The sequence below is a fragment of the Triticum aestivum genome, chromosome 2A (assembly GCF_018294505.1).
Source record: "Triticum aestivum cultivar Chinese Spring chromosome 2A, IWGSC CS RefSeq v2.1, whole genome shotgun sequence".
In the NCBI taxonomy this organism is placed as follows: Eukaryota; Viridiplantae; Streptophyta; class Magnoliopsida; order Poales; family Poaceae; genus Triticum; species Triticum aestivum.
The window spans coordinates 75043859-75055911 of record NC_057797.1 but is presented as its reverse complement, the minus strand read 5'-3'; positions in this window follow the sequence as shown (position 1 = coordinate 75055911).

Genomic DNA, 12053 nt, shown 5'->3' with positions numbered 1-12053 from the left:
GTAAAGGTTCGGTTGCCGCCTTCAAGGGCACCAATAGTGGAATCACGGCGGCTCGCATTGTGTGAGGGCGCGAGGAGAATACAGTGGCCCTAGTGGCTTCTTGGGGAGCATTGTGCCTCCACACCGCTCTAACGGAGACGTACTTCCCCTCAAAAGGAAGGAACTTCGGTAACACATCCTCGTCTTCACCGGATCCACTCTTGGTTATCTCTTACCTTTACTTGTGCAAGCTCTTTAGTGTTACTTCTCTTGCTTGCTTGTATGCTTGTTGTTATTGCATCATATAGGTTGCTCACCTAGTTGCACATCTAGAAAACCTACTTTGATGCAAAGTTTAATTTGGTAAAGAAAAGTAAAAATTGGTGGTTTCCTATTCACCTCCCCCCTCTAGTCAACCATATCGATCCTTTCAGCTCTGGAGGATTATGCCATCAGTAGATAGTCTACCAGGACCTAAGGCTTCTCCATCCGGCCACGGCTGCAGCCGCGTCCACATCGCCGTGGATGCTCCGCCATATCCGCCTGGACGAGTGCATGCTCTTTATCACCAACCTCTTGTTTAGCCACGATGCCACGGTGGCCACCAGGCTGCTTGAAGCCACAAACGACATGCTTGAGCACACATCGCGATGTTGGGGGGCACACCCGACAGGGACACCATGCAACGCGTCATGGCGACGTTCATGGAGGCGTTGGCGCGATGCTAGCTCCCGGCATGGGCTGGCCTGTGCAGGGCACTGCTCCTACCCCGTGCGGCGCCCACGCCACCATCGCACCCTATACCATGCAATCAAATTGGCAGATAGAGTGCAAAATAATGGAACAAAATTGACAGAAATATGAACAATGTGCAAGTAGCAACCTCAAAATACGAGGACTACTCATTTTGAAGTTTCAGAAGAGTTGATCTCAGAAAACTTCAATTGAACGCAAGGCCGAGTAGCAATGTACCCGGATCAGCAACCTGATTTTTAGATGGTGTAGCTGGCAAATCTTCAAATCTAGTCCCCAAGAAGGAAATCAAGAGCAGATCATGAAGTTAATATACAGAGCTTCCAGAAATCACACATTCACCTACATCCAAAATGAAGCCTCCACCTGCCAAATGTCCCAAAGGCAGTATGTAAGGCAGCGGAATGGATGATCAAATCATAAAACACAATCTAGTATTTACCAGCGATTCAGTATCCTGCACGTCAGACTGGATCTCAGAGAGCCTCTGCTTCATCTTGTCTGCTTGGATCTCACCATGTAAGGCGAAACCAACAACAGCGAATAGAAATAGGCACGGGAAGAGAGGGTGGTGATCTTGGCGAAGACCTTGCAGACACAGAGTCGCAGTACTGGCGCTCGTAGCCCTGGAACACCTTGCTGATTATGATTGCTCCTCTTGATCGCCTTTCATGGCATGTATTAAAGATAAATGGTAGCTAACCAGACCTGGCCGCTGCCACCGCCGAGAGGAGGTTGAGTAGTCAGCCGTTTGCGTAGGTGAAAGCTGCTATGTACGTCCTTGATCCATCGCCCGCCGTCCAGGATCGACCCATGCACTTGAGACAATACTGGGCGCGCATCGAAGCAGACTTCATGGCTGTGTCCCGGATCCACCGCCCTCTGTCCTGCTTGACCCATCCACAGGAATCAACACCGGACGCACCAGCTCGTCGTCGATGCCGATGAGCTGTTTCATTGTGAGGTCAAGGGGGGCCGTGGAAGGGCCGCACTGGTGCCTGTGCTACGCGCTACTCGCTAGCGGCGTCAACTGGGAAGGGGCAGCTAGGGTTTGAACAGGGAGGAGGAGACACGTCTTGTGTGGATTTTTCGTTGCTTGCGTGCGTGGGTATGACGGTTTTGCTGGTTCTTTCGCCGGATCGCATGAGGGTGGGACCACGTAATTAAGAAGAACGAATCACGTTTGGGGTGGAACGTACGCAGGGAAAACCAACAGCGCACGGGAGGGAGGCTCGACGAAGGGTTCGACGACGTAAGACGGGAAACGGAACGCTGCGTTTCTTTTAGGTATTATATTAATTATTGATTAATAATAATAATAATAATAATAATAATAATAATAATAATAAGAGAATTAAAGATTAGAGATAGAGATTAGAGATTAGGGATTATTTCTTTCCTGAAAATCTATTATTTGTTTCCTAAAGCAATTGCATTAATGAGAGAGATCCGTTGATTTGGCTAAGGTAGGAAAGAATCTATTATTTGTTTGCTAAAGCAAATTGCATTAATGGGAGAGATCCATTGATTTGGCTAAGGTAGGAAAGAATCTATTATTTGTTTCCTAAAGCAAATTATATTAATGAGAGAGATTCATTGATTTGGCTAAGGTAGGAAAGAATCTATTATTTGTTTGCTAAAGCAAATTGCATTAATGGGAGAGATCCGTTGATTTGGCTAAGGTAGGAAAGAATCTATTATTTGTTTCCTAAAGCAAATTGCATTAATGAGAGAGATTCGTTGATTTGACTAAGGTAGGAAAGTTAGATCAGTGATCTTTTGTCATTAGGAAAGTGTTGAAAATAAACCGTACCGGACTACCAACTCCTCCATTAGGATTTTTTCGCTGGTTAATTTTCGTAGGTTTTTTTCGCCGGATTGTCTTGGGTGCGATTGCAGGTTAGACCCTGGAATGTGTGAGGGCGGGTGGGGGCTTCGGTACGCGGTTTTTTCAGTTCGTGGCGGCTCAGTGTGAGGTGGGACGAGGTACCAAAAAACCCATAGGAGGTGGGACGAAAAAAACCCTGGAAGCGAGACTACCAACTGCTCTATTAGGAGTAGAGATAATAGTGTTGTCTTATATATATATATATATATATATATATATATATATATATATATATATATATATATATATATATATATATATGGTTGCGCTATTCGTCACCCTGGGTGAGGAATAGTTATTCTTCACCCCCCCTCTATTTTACCATCAATGCACCGTAATTTTACGTTCCGTAAGTTTTGTCTAATTTCCGACGCAAAAAGGGACCGTAAAAAAATATATAATCATCGTAAAAAATATTTTATGTTATGTAAAATTACAAATGTAAAAACAGTCTAAAATACACATAAACTGCAAATTTTCTTGTCTTATGACCTATATTTTTTATTTTCTTATGTCAAATTTTACGTAGTGAATCAATAAAAATGTAAATATTTGAATTCTAAACGTAATTTAATTATGAAATGATCGTAAGATTATCTCAGGTGAAGAATAATTGTTCTGCATGCTGGATGATGAATAGTAACAATAGGATTGATCTTTTTTAAAGCTCCAATTCATAGCCTTGGCAATTGCTGCCGCAAGAAGTAATCTGCAAAACCGGATGCACATTCATGGATGCCGCTTGTATGCAAATTGAATGACCAGTAAGCTCATTCCTTAGAAATACTCCAAGAGAAGCTTTGTCTGCCGCCACAATAGGATTGAATGTCGCATCAACATAGGATGATAAACCTGTAGGCAGTTAGGCAAATTTGTACTTGGGGAAGATTTGGAGTAAGAGTCAGCAAGGAGCTTATCTTCATCCCAAAGTTTAGAATTGGGTTTTCAAAGATTGCTAATATGCTAGGATAGCTCCCTCCAAATTAGGCTTAAGATGACCATGGATATTTCCCCATCATTTGCACCAAGGACTAGTCCATATGCAAGTGTTGCCATTAACAATTGGAAGTTGACAAGATTTTAGAATAAGAGGAAGAATTTTAAAAATAGAGGCCTAAAAAGTAGACTTGGGAGCACAAGAGTTAGGTTTCCAAATAGAAGAACTATAGAAAAATATGGCTCTAAGGATGTTGGCAATCAAGGAGGAAGGGTTATCGATAATTCTCCAAGCAGCCATAGTCACCAAAGATATATTCATAAGGGACAAATCTCTAATACCCCCCCCCCCCCATGCGTAGGTTTTAAAATGTCCTCCCAAGCTCTAAAGGAAATAAGATTGGACTCACTTTCTAGATTTCAGCCCACCAAAATTCTCTTACAATTGAAGTACGTTTTGCTATGCTACATTTGCTCAAGAGAATAGTTGACATGTAGTAAACATGCAAAGAAGCAAAAACTTATTTAATGAGGATGAGTCTACCTGCATGTGGTTTAGGTTTAAACTTGTTAATAATAAAGTTGTAGGTTGCAGCTCTATTCCTACTCGGGGGAATGAGATGGTGACCAAGGTGAATAGTACCAAGGTCCATATTTGGAGCAGGAAAAATATTTTAAATTAAATTCCTAACGGTATTATCCGCGTGTTTACTAAATAAGATGACATATTTATTCCAGTTAGGGGTTTGACCCAAGACAAAATTGAACTGATTAATTATGCGAGCAATAGGATTAGCATCATTGTTATTTGCCTTACCACAAACAATCAGATCTTCGGCGAACATCAATGAGTGGATAGGGGGACAAGAGGGGCCCAACTGAATGCCACTGAAATGATTGACATTTAAAGGCTCCTGCATGGAAAGCAACAATTTGTTGGCAGCGAGAATAAAAAGGTATGGAAACAGAGACAACCTTGTCGGATACCTCGAGACCCCCTAAAGTTGTCGAACAATGTTAACTACAAAGGTGGCAGAGGATTTGCATTCAAATATCAGATGCGCAAAATGACCATGCAACCCTTTACATAGCAACACCGTCCTGATGAAGCTCCACTCTATCCTATCAAAGACTTCAGCAAGATCTATTGAAGCGTTAAGGCTTTGTGTTTCCAGGGAGGTAGCTGAAATGAGTGAGCGTTTTCCTGGGCAACAATAATATTATTGGCAAGTCTCCTACCTTGAATAAAAGCTTTGCTGAGATTCATCGTTCATGTATATATGTGATCAGGGAGGAGTACATTACAAATTCTAATGAGTCTAAACTCTTGAAGACTTTTGGCATTATCTTTTTTTTTCAGAATCAATGTAATATATGTTATTTTATCCGAGGGCGACTAATATACTCCCTCTGATCCATATTTTATCCGAGGGAATAGAAACCTCGGACCAACTTGGTTACAACATCATCAATCAATTTCCAAGCTGAGAGATAGAAAGCCACATTAAGGCCATCCGGTACTGAAGACGCATTATTCTTAGTTCCTTTGAGAACCTGTAGAATTTCTTCTTTGTCTGGCATGCCCTCAATAGGTTATTGCCAAGGCGTGAAAGAACATAATGATAACTAGGCAAATTAGAGAAAAAAAAACAATATCACCAGGATTGCAAAACATGTTATTGTTATGGTCAAGGATCACACTATTCTATTTTGCTAAAAAAGAAAAAGGATCACACTATTCTTTTTTCTCCTTTTGTGAGAACTAAAAATAAGTGGTGTTCCTACCCCCTTTGGTCGCCCAATGCCCGCCCTTTGACTGAACCTGCGAAATTCCAGGCGGATGAATATTACAGCAAACACACTAATATACGCCCCTACTCCATCAAAGTTCAAAACAAATTACTTGAATTCTACCGTTCGGGCTAGAGAAAATGGGTCAGAACAGAACCCGCAAACGAAAGAGCTCGCCGGAAAACCCCATCCCGTGCTCGCTCGTCGCTAATGCTAATCCCCGTTTCCCACAAACCCCCCGCCCCCCTCGCCGCGCCAACCCAGGCACTCCGACTCCGCCCCTTTCGAAGCTTCGAGAACCTTCCAGGAGCCAGGGTTTCCCGTGCCGATCGATGGCCGTCGCCGACGCGGTGCTTCCCTCGCTGCCCCCGCCGGCGCGGACCGTCGTCGTGGTGCTGGCGCTCGTGCGCTTCGCCCTCGCTCCGATGCTGGCGCTGGGGCGCGTCCTCTGCGTCGCGGCGGGGGCCCTCCCCTACCTGTGGTTCGCGGCCGCGTGGGTCATCTCCGCGGCCTCGGCTGCGCAGGTCGTGGCGCGCCGCGCCTGGGGCGAGGGCTCCGCCCCCTTTTTGAATGCTGAACCGGATCCAGATAGAACAGGCCGCACAGCAGCAGGGCGGCCAGCGCGAGCAAGACAAGGAAGCTGTAGGAAATTGAGTAGGGCCAAGAAGATTTACATGATATATATATACGCTAGTGGATGAGTAGCAGTAGTGTTTCCATTTGAGTTCATCACTTTCATCTGCATCCTTCCATTTTCGAACCATTAATTCCATATATACTCATTCACATTCATGTGTTTTTGTTGAAATTGTTGTCCTTCTTAGCGCGCCGGGGAAATCGCGTGGGAGTCAGCTGCAAATCACTCGTTTAGGCTACCCCGTGCCGCGGTGCTTGGATTGATCACAGATGTGCCCTTCTTCCTGCTACTTGTGACTGGTCTTCTGTTGGCGATGATGTCACATGTGGAGGGATCAATATCTCAGGGAGAAATGGTTGGTTTAGTAGTCGCAGATGTGGGGATTTTTGGTATGCACGCGATATCTTGCATTCTCATCATTCCAGCTCTAGCACTTGGTGTCTGGAGGGAGGACCTGGCGGACCGGAAAGCACCATCGCAGTTTTGTTGAGGTATATACATATATCTCTTCCCCTTTGATTTGAAATATGCACATCAGTCATCAATTGAAAAGATCACATGACTCACAGATACATGGAATCATTTATCTTTTTCTTTTTTGCGAATGATGGAATCATTTATCTTAGTTTACTGCCTACTGGTGTTGATATTTGATAAGATGGAGTATTATTGTATATTATCCAACAAGGATTTTTCTATTTCCTCTAGTCATTGTATTAGCATTCATGATAAAATTGGGACCGTCATGGAACTTAAATTTGTGTGAGTAGACAACTGGTGCAGCTCCTACCATATGCTTTTGTTACGAAGTAATGATAATAAAATGATCAATTCCACGTATTAGAAAAGAGCAATAGTAATTGCTTACAGATTGCCATGCCTTGCTCTGTCCACTGGTCATCATAGTGTAATTCATGAGAATATGTGGGGCTTGTGAGCTCAAGATGGTTTCCATATGTGAAGTTCCTACTGATTAGGCAATCTTTTACCATCAGGTGTTCTGCAATTCAGTGGCTAGTTTTGAGCTAGCCACCATGTACATCGAATTTGCACCTTTGACTTTGAGGCACTCAGCCATCCAAATTAGGCTGTCATGCGGGCCAAGAAGAATTATGCCTCATATGCTGAGTTGCAATTGTTGTCCGTTCCCACTCTTGATCTAAATAATACCTCTCCCTGGTCTAGTTGCAGCGGCATTGTAGTGAGCCTTGCCATGTTGGTATACTACCACTACTACTACTGTACATAGATCAGTACATACAAATTTATAATTTAGTGTGCTTAATATTGATAGACATCTACACAGCCGCATTCAAGTTCTAGTTTTCTGCAGCTTATCTGGTGGAACACTGGTTTCTTTATTAACAGACGTAACCCTGAATGGAATTACAAGAGCTGACTCTTTGCTGAAGTTTATGGCTGCTGATAAGTTCTGGGTTATACCTATAGTCATGACTGTAGATTGGTCCACTGGCCACTGCTAGTATCGCGTACTCCATGTGTTAGGAGCTCTGGTAATTCAACATTGTAGTGTTCTAGTGTTTAGTTGCTGCTGGGAAGTCTGGAGTACGTGACCATATAATGTGTTGTATATCACCCTGCGGAGGACAATGCTTTTCTAGTAGAATTCGCCATGTTCGCACTTATGTTGGATGGCTATCACTCTAATTTTTTGCAAGTCATTAGCCTTTGTGGCAGTCATCATAGAATGTTCCGTTTGCGGCGGATGTTAGGGCTTTGCAGTTTTGTGGAGTACCTTGTTTGTGTGTTGTGGGGGCGGCATGGCATGGGCCAAGCTCAAATGTTTGGTAGCTTAAACTCCAAAAAGGTAGGCGATGGTGGTATTAAATATATCACTACAAATGTTTAAACCGATGGGTTATCTGTGAGAAATGTTTTGATCTTGACTGTGATTCATGTGGAGTAAAATTTCCCTATATTGTTCTTCAGATTGTTGAAAGAGAATAAAAATTGGAGGAACTATGCATTAGAAAGAAAGACACTCAAATCTGTGAGAAATGTTTCAGAATTTTGCGTGGCGGTTATGTACGGAGAGTCTCCCAACGTGGAAGAACAAACAAAGACGAGGGCTTGAAGTATCAAGTCTGTGTCCGGTCTGTGCTGTGGAAACTGAAGATAATTTCCACCCTGTTCTTCGGTGCCCGCTGGCTCGTCAACTATATGAGGCCATGTCGGAGGTGTGGAAATTGCCAGCAATCGAAACGATTATGTACACAGGCAAAGAATGGTTATTTCAGCTCCTGGAAAAACTGGACCAAACCACACGCAGCATACTACTATTTACGTTCTGGAGGTGTTGGTATGTGCATAATGAGGTGGTGCATCAGAAGCCTGCCCCACCAGTGAATGCATCATGCAGATTTCTTCAGAGCTACTTGGAGTCGCTCATTGCAATCAAAGTAAATGGAGATATGGACCCCCGGAAGGGCAAGATGAGCTGTTTACTCATTGCTAAACCCCCTCGAGTTTGTACAACAGAGCCAGAATTGAAGTGGGATCCGCCCAAGCGAGGATGGGCAAAACTGAACACTGATGGGTCCTATGACGCCGGTGGTTCTGCCGGATCAGGTATGATCCTACGAGATGAGGTGGGTGGTATTATCTTCTCTGCGTGTAGGCAGCTGTTTTCATGCCGGGATGCGCTGGAATCGGAGCTTACTGCATGTATGGAAGGACTGTCGTTGTCATTACAAAGAAGTGAAGCACCCATTGCTATGGAGATGGACTCGCTCATGGCTGTTTCCATGATCCAGGGGGAGGGAGTTGACAGATCAGTATATGCCTCCATAGTGAATGAGATCAAGTACCTTAGAACTTTGAGAGAGACGTGTATTACTCATGTATCCCGTAGCCAAAATAAAGCTAGTGATTGTTTAGCAAAGTTTGCTAGAGTTAGTCAAAGAACTGTGACGTGGCTACGATCGGGCCCTCCCAGTGTCCTAGATTTGGTGCAAGATGATTGTAAAGACCTTTTGAATGAGTAATACATGGTTTTTTCCCCGCAAAAAAACTTGTTCGATGTTTCTGGTGTTTTTTTTCTGGAGATTCTGACATTTTTATATTCCAAGTTTCTTTTGTGGACGGCATCATATATGCATGATAGACTATGGTCCATATTGTCAATTTTTCAGTTCGTTGCACTGAACTGCAGCAGCATCTTGAATCTACTTCTTGAAATTGCTGCGTTATCCCCAAAAGGAGGGTAGGGATGTAGGATCGAGCAGATAGATTATATTTTTAATAATATGAGCCGTATGCATCTTTCTGATACAGAGGCTGGGGTAAACCTCCTTTTTGAAAAAAAAAAGGATCGAGCAGATCTGTCAGATGCTTCCTCAAGGAAAACAAAAAAGAAGTCAGTTGCTTTTGACAATAATTGTTTTCCTTTCCGGCTGGTTCTTCCTTAAAAATATACCTAATTGTGCAGCCATCATAGTTCGACCCTAGGCTCAAAATTCAGCTTTGCTAAAACCTTTTTCTCGCAAACAGGCGATCTTCTCTTCTATGCTCTAGCTTGGAACTTTTTTTTGAAACAAATGCAAAAGATTTGCCTCTTCAATTAAATAAGGGAGAGTAGAGTTTATAGTATTTTACAACGCACTCACAAATGCGGCATGGCAATTATTCGTACACTATGATGTTCCCTAGTTTATGTGCGCTGGCGGTCACCCAAAGTTTCTAAAATGTTGGTAAGAAGGATCGTCGGCGGTGCGCTTTTATGGCGAAAAACGCGGGCATTTCTCTCGTTCCAAATGGCCCAAGAAATGAGCATGGTGAGGGAGGCCATTGCGTTTCGTTTAGGAATATTATCGTCGGTCCTTTTTGGCCACCACATGTTGACAACGGTTTTATCCAAGTGCCACTCGGAGGTGTCCACGTGTGCAAGTCTAAGCTTTTTTATGATCAATCTCCAAAGCCTAAGCGTGTAGTGACACTTGAAGAAGAGATGTGTCCCTGTTTCTTGTTCCCTCTTGCAAAGCGGGCAAAGGCCACAGTTTGGCCAACCACGCTTCTCCAGACGATCGGATGTCCAAATTCTATCTTGAAAAGCCAACCAAACAAAGAATTTAACCTTTGGAGGTGCCCAAGCCTTTCAAACCATGCGGTCCATGGGGGAGAGGGTCAAACCTAGAAACTGAGCCTTGTAGGCAGAGCTCGCCGTGTATATCCCGTCGTTCGTATGCTTCCAAATGATATCATCTTCTGCTTGCATATCAAGGCGGAAGTCATGCACGAGCATCCAAAGGTTGAAGAATTCCGAGATGTGGTTGACAGATATAGTGGTGTCTTGCTTCATTTCGAGGATCCAAGCATTTCCCTTAAGAGCCTCACGCACCCTCCAATTCTTTTTTTAGGCCTAAAAAATTAGCGGTGCAATGTCCTTGGGTTTGCGACCAAGAAGTCAAGGGGAGTCCCAAAAAGGCATTTTGGCGCCATCCCAGATGGTGATAGTCGTAGATGCATAGAAGAACTCGTAGTTCTCTTCAATGCAGGGGTTGCCAAGACCAACCCAAAGTTTTCAGGACTCCTTCCATTCAAACCACAACCATCGCAACCGCAATGCCCTTGCGAACTTTTCGGTATTGAGCACCCTAAGGCCACCGTACTCCTTTGATCTACAAACCGCATTCCAGTTGACCTTACATTTGACTTGCGTGGTCTTTTTCGCACAAAGCTCTCTCAAGCTTGTTGAGGCTATCCAGAGTGCTAGGGGGCACGATGAGAGGTGTGATAAAAACACCATTTGGGAGGAAATGACCGACTTGACAAGGGCGTTCGCAAAAGATAATACAAGGGAACTTTCAAAAGCTAATAAGTATAAGGGAACAGACTTACAATCAGGGGACTGGATTTTTCCCCCGTAATGGTAGCTGGCGAGCATCCACTATATATAGAAGCGATGGCAAGCGAATCATCTTTGCTGTCAGTTGATAATGTAACTGCAATGCCGCCTCAAGAAACTGCCACCTCTCCCCTCTCCCTCTCCCTCTCAACTAGAACTAAGCGAACATTTGCAAATGCCATTCTCCCTGGTGAACGTTCGCCAGTTATGGGCGTCCTTTAAAAAATACTTTCATTTGAATCATCCGAAGTCCAAAGGCTCTAGTTCATCTTCCATGTCCAACTCAAACCCTACACCCTCCAAAGTGGAGCCAGCACGCTGAACTGTCTCCGCCTCTCCGATGAGGTTATGGTGAGCCCTCGCCCACGATGCCTCTACCAGCCGCAGCGTCGCTGACTTGAGCTCGGCGGCCATAAACCCTAACGACAATGAGAGCAAAAATAAACAAAACCACCCGCATCACCGAACCCTCTTCAAAGCCTGCGTCGGCGAGGCCTCGTCGGGACGCCGCAGCTGGCCACGTCGCTCCGCCTCGTTGTTCCGCTTCATCTTGACGATTCAACCGAAGCTAAAAAAAATCTACGGTCAAGCGCACTAATACAAATACTACTCCAAAGTTCAAGATAAAAAAGTTTCAATTCTACTCCCTCCTTCCTACTATAATATAAGAGCATTTTTGACACTAAGTGTGTGAGCGTGCTTAGTGGTCAAAAACGCTCACACATTTAGTGTAAAAAACACTCTTTTATTATGTGGCACTTAGTGTAAAAAACGTTCTTATATTATGAGACTAAGGGAGTAACATTACACTCACCATTTCAGCATGCTCGATTAGAACCGTAAGAGCATCTCCAGCCGTTCAACCTCCCAGGGCGCCGAAAAAGAGAGCCGCCTGGGGGTGAGCCGGTGCTAGATTGGCGCGTGGGGGCGACTTTGTTCCCAGTCGTCGGCCCATAAGTCCCCTTAGTTCGGCGATGTTCCGTACAAATATATGAAAACTCGACGATTTTGGCACGAACTCGGTGAAACTTCATTAAATTTTGTACAAAAAATATGAAAACATGCAAACTACGCCTAGCCGCCACCGCGCGCCGTCGTCTTCTACATGCCGAGAAGCCTGTAGAAATGGTATAGTCGCCGCCGTCACCATCATCATCGTCGTCGTCGTCGCGTGCCTCGCCTGTGCCGTCGTCGTCCCTGCTGCA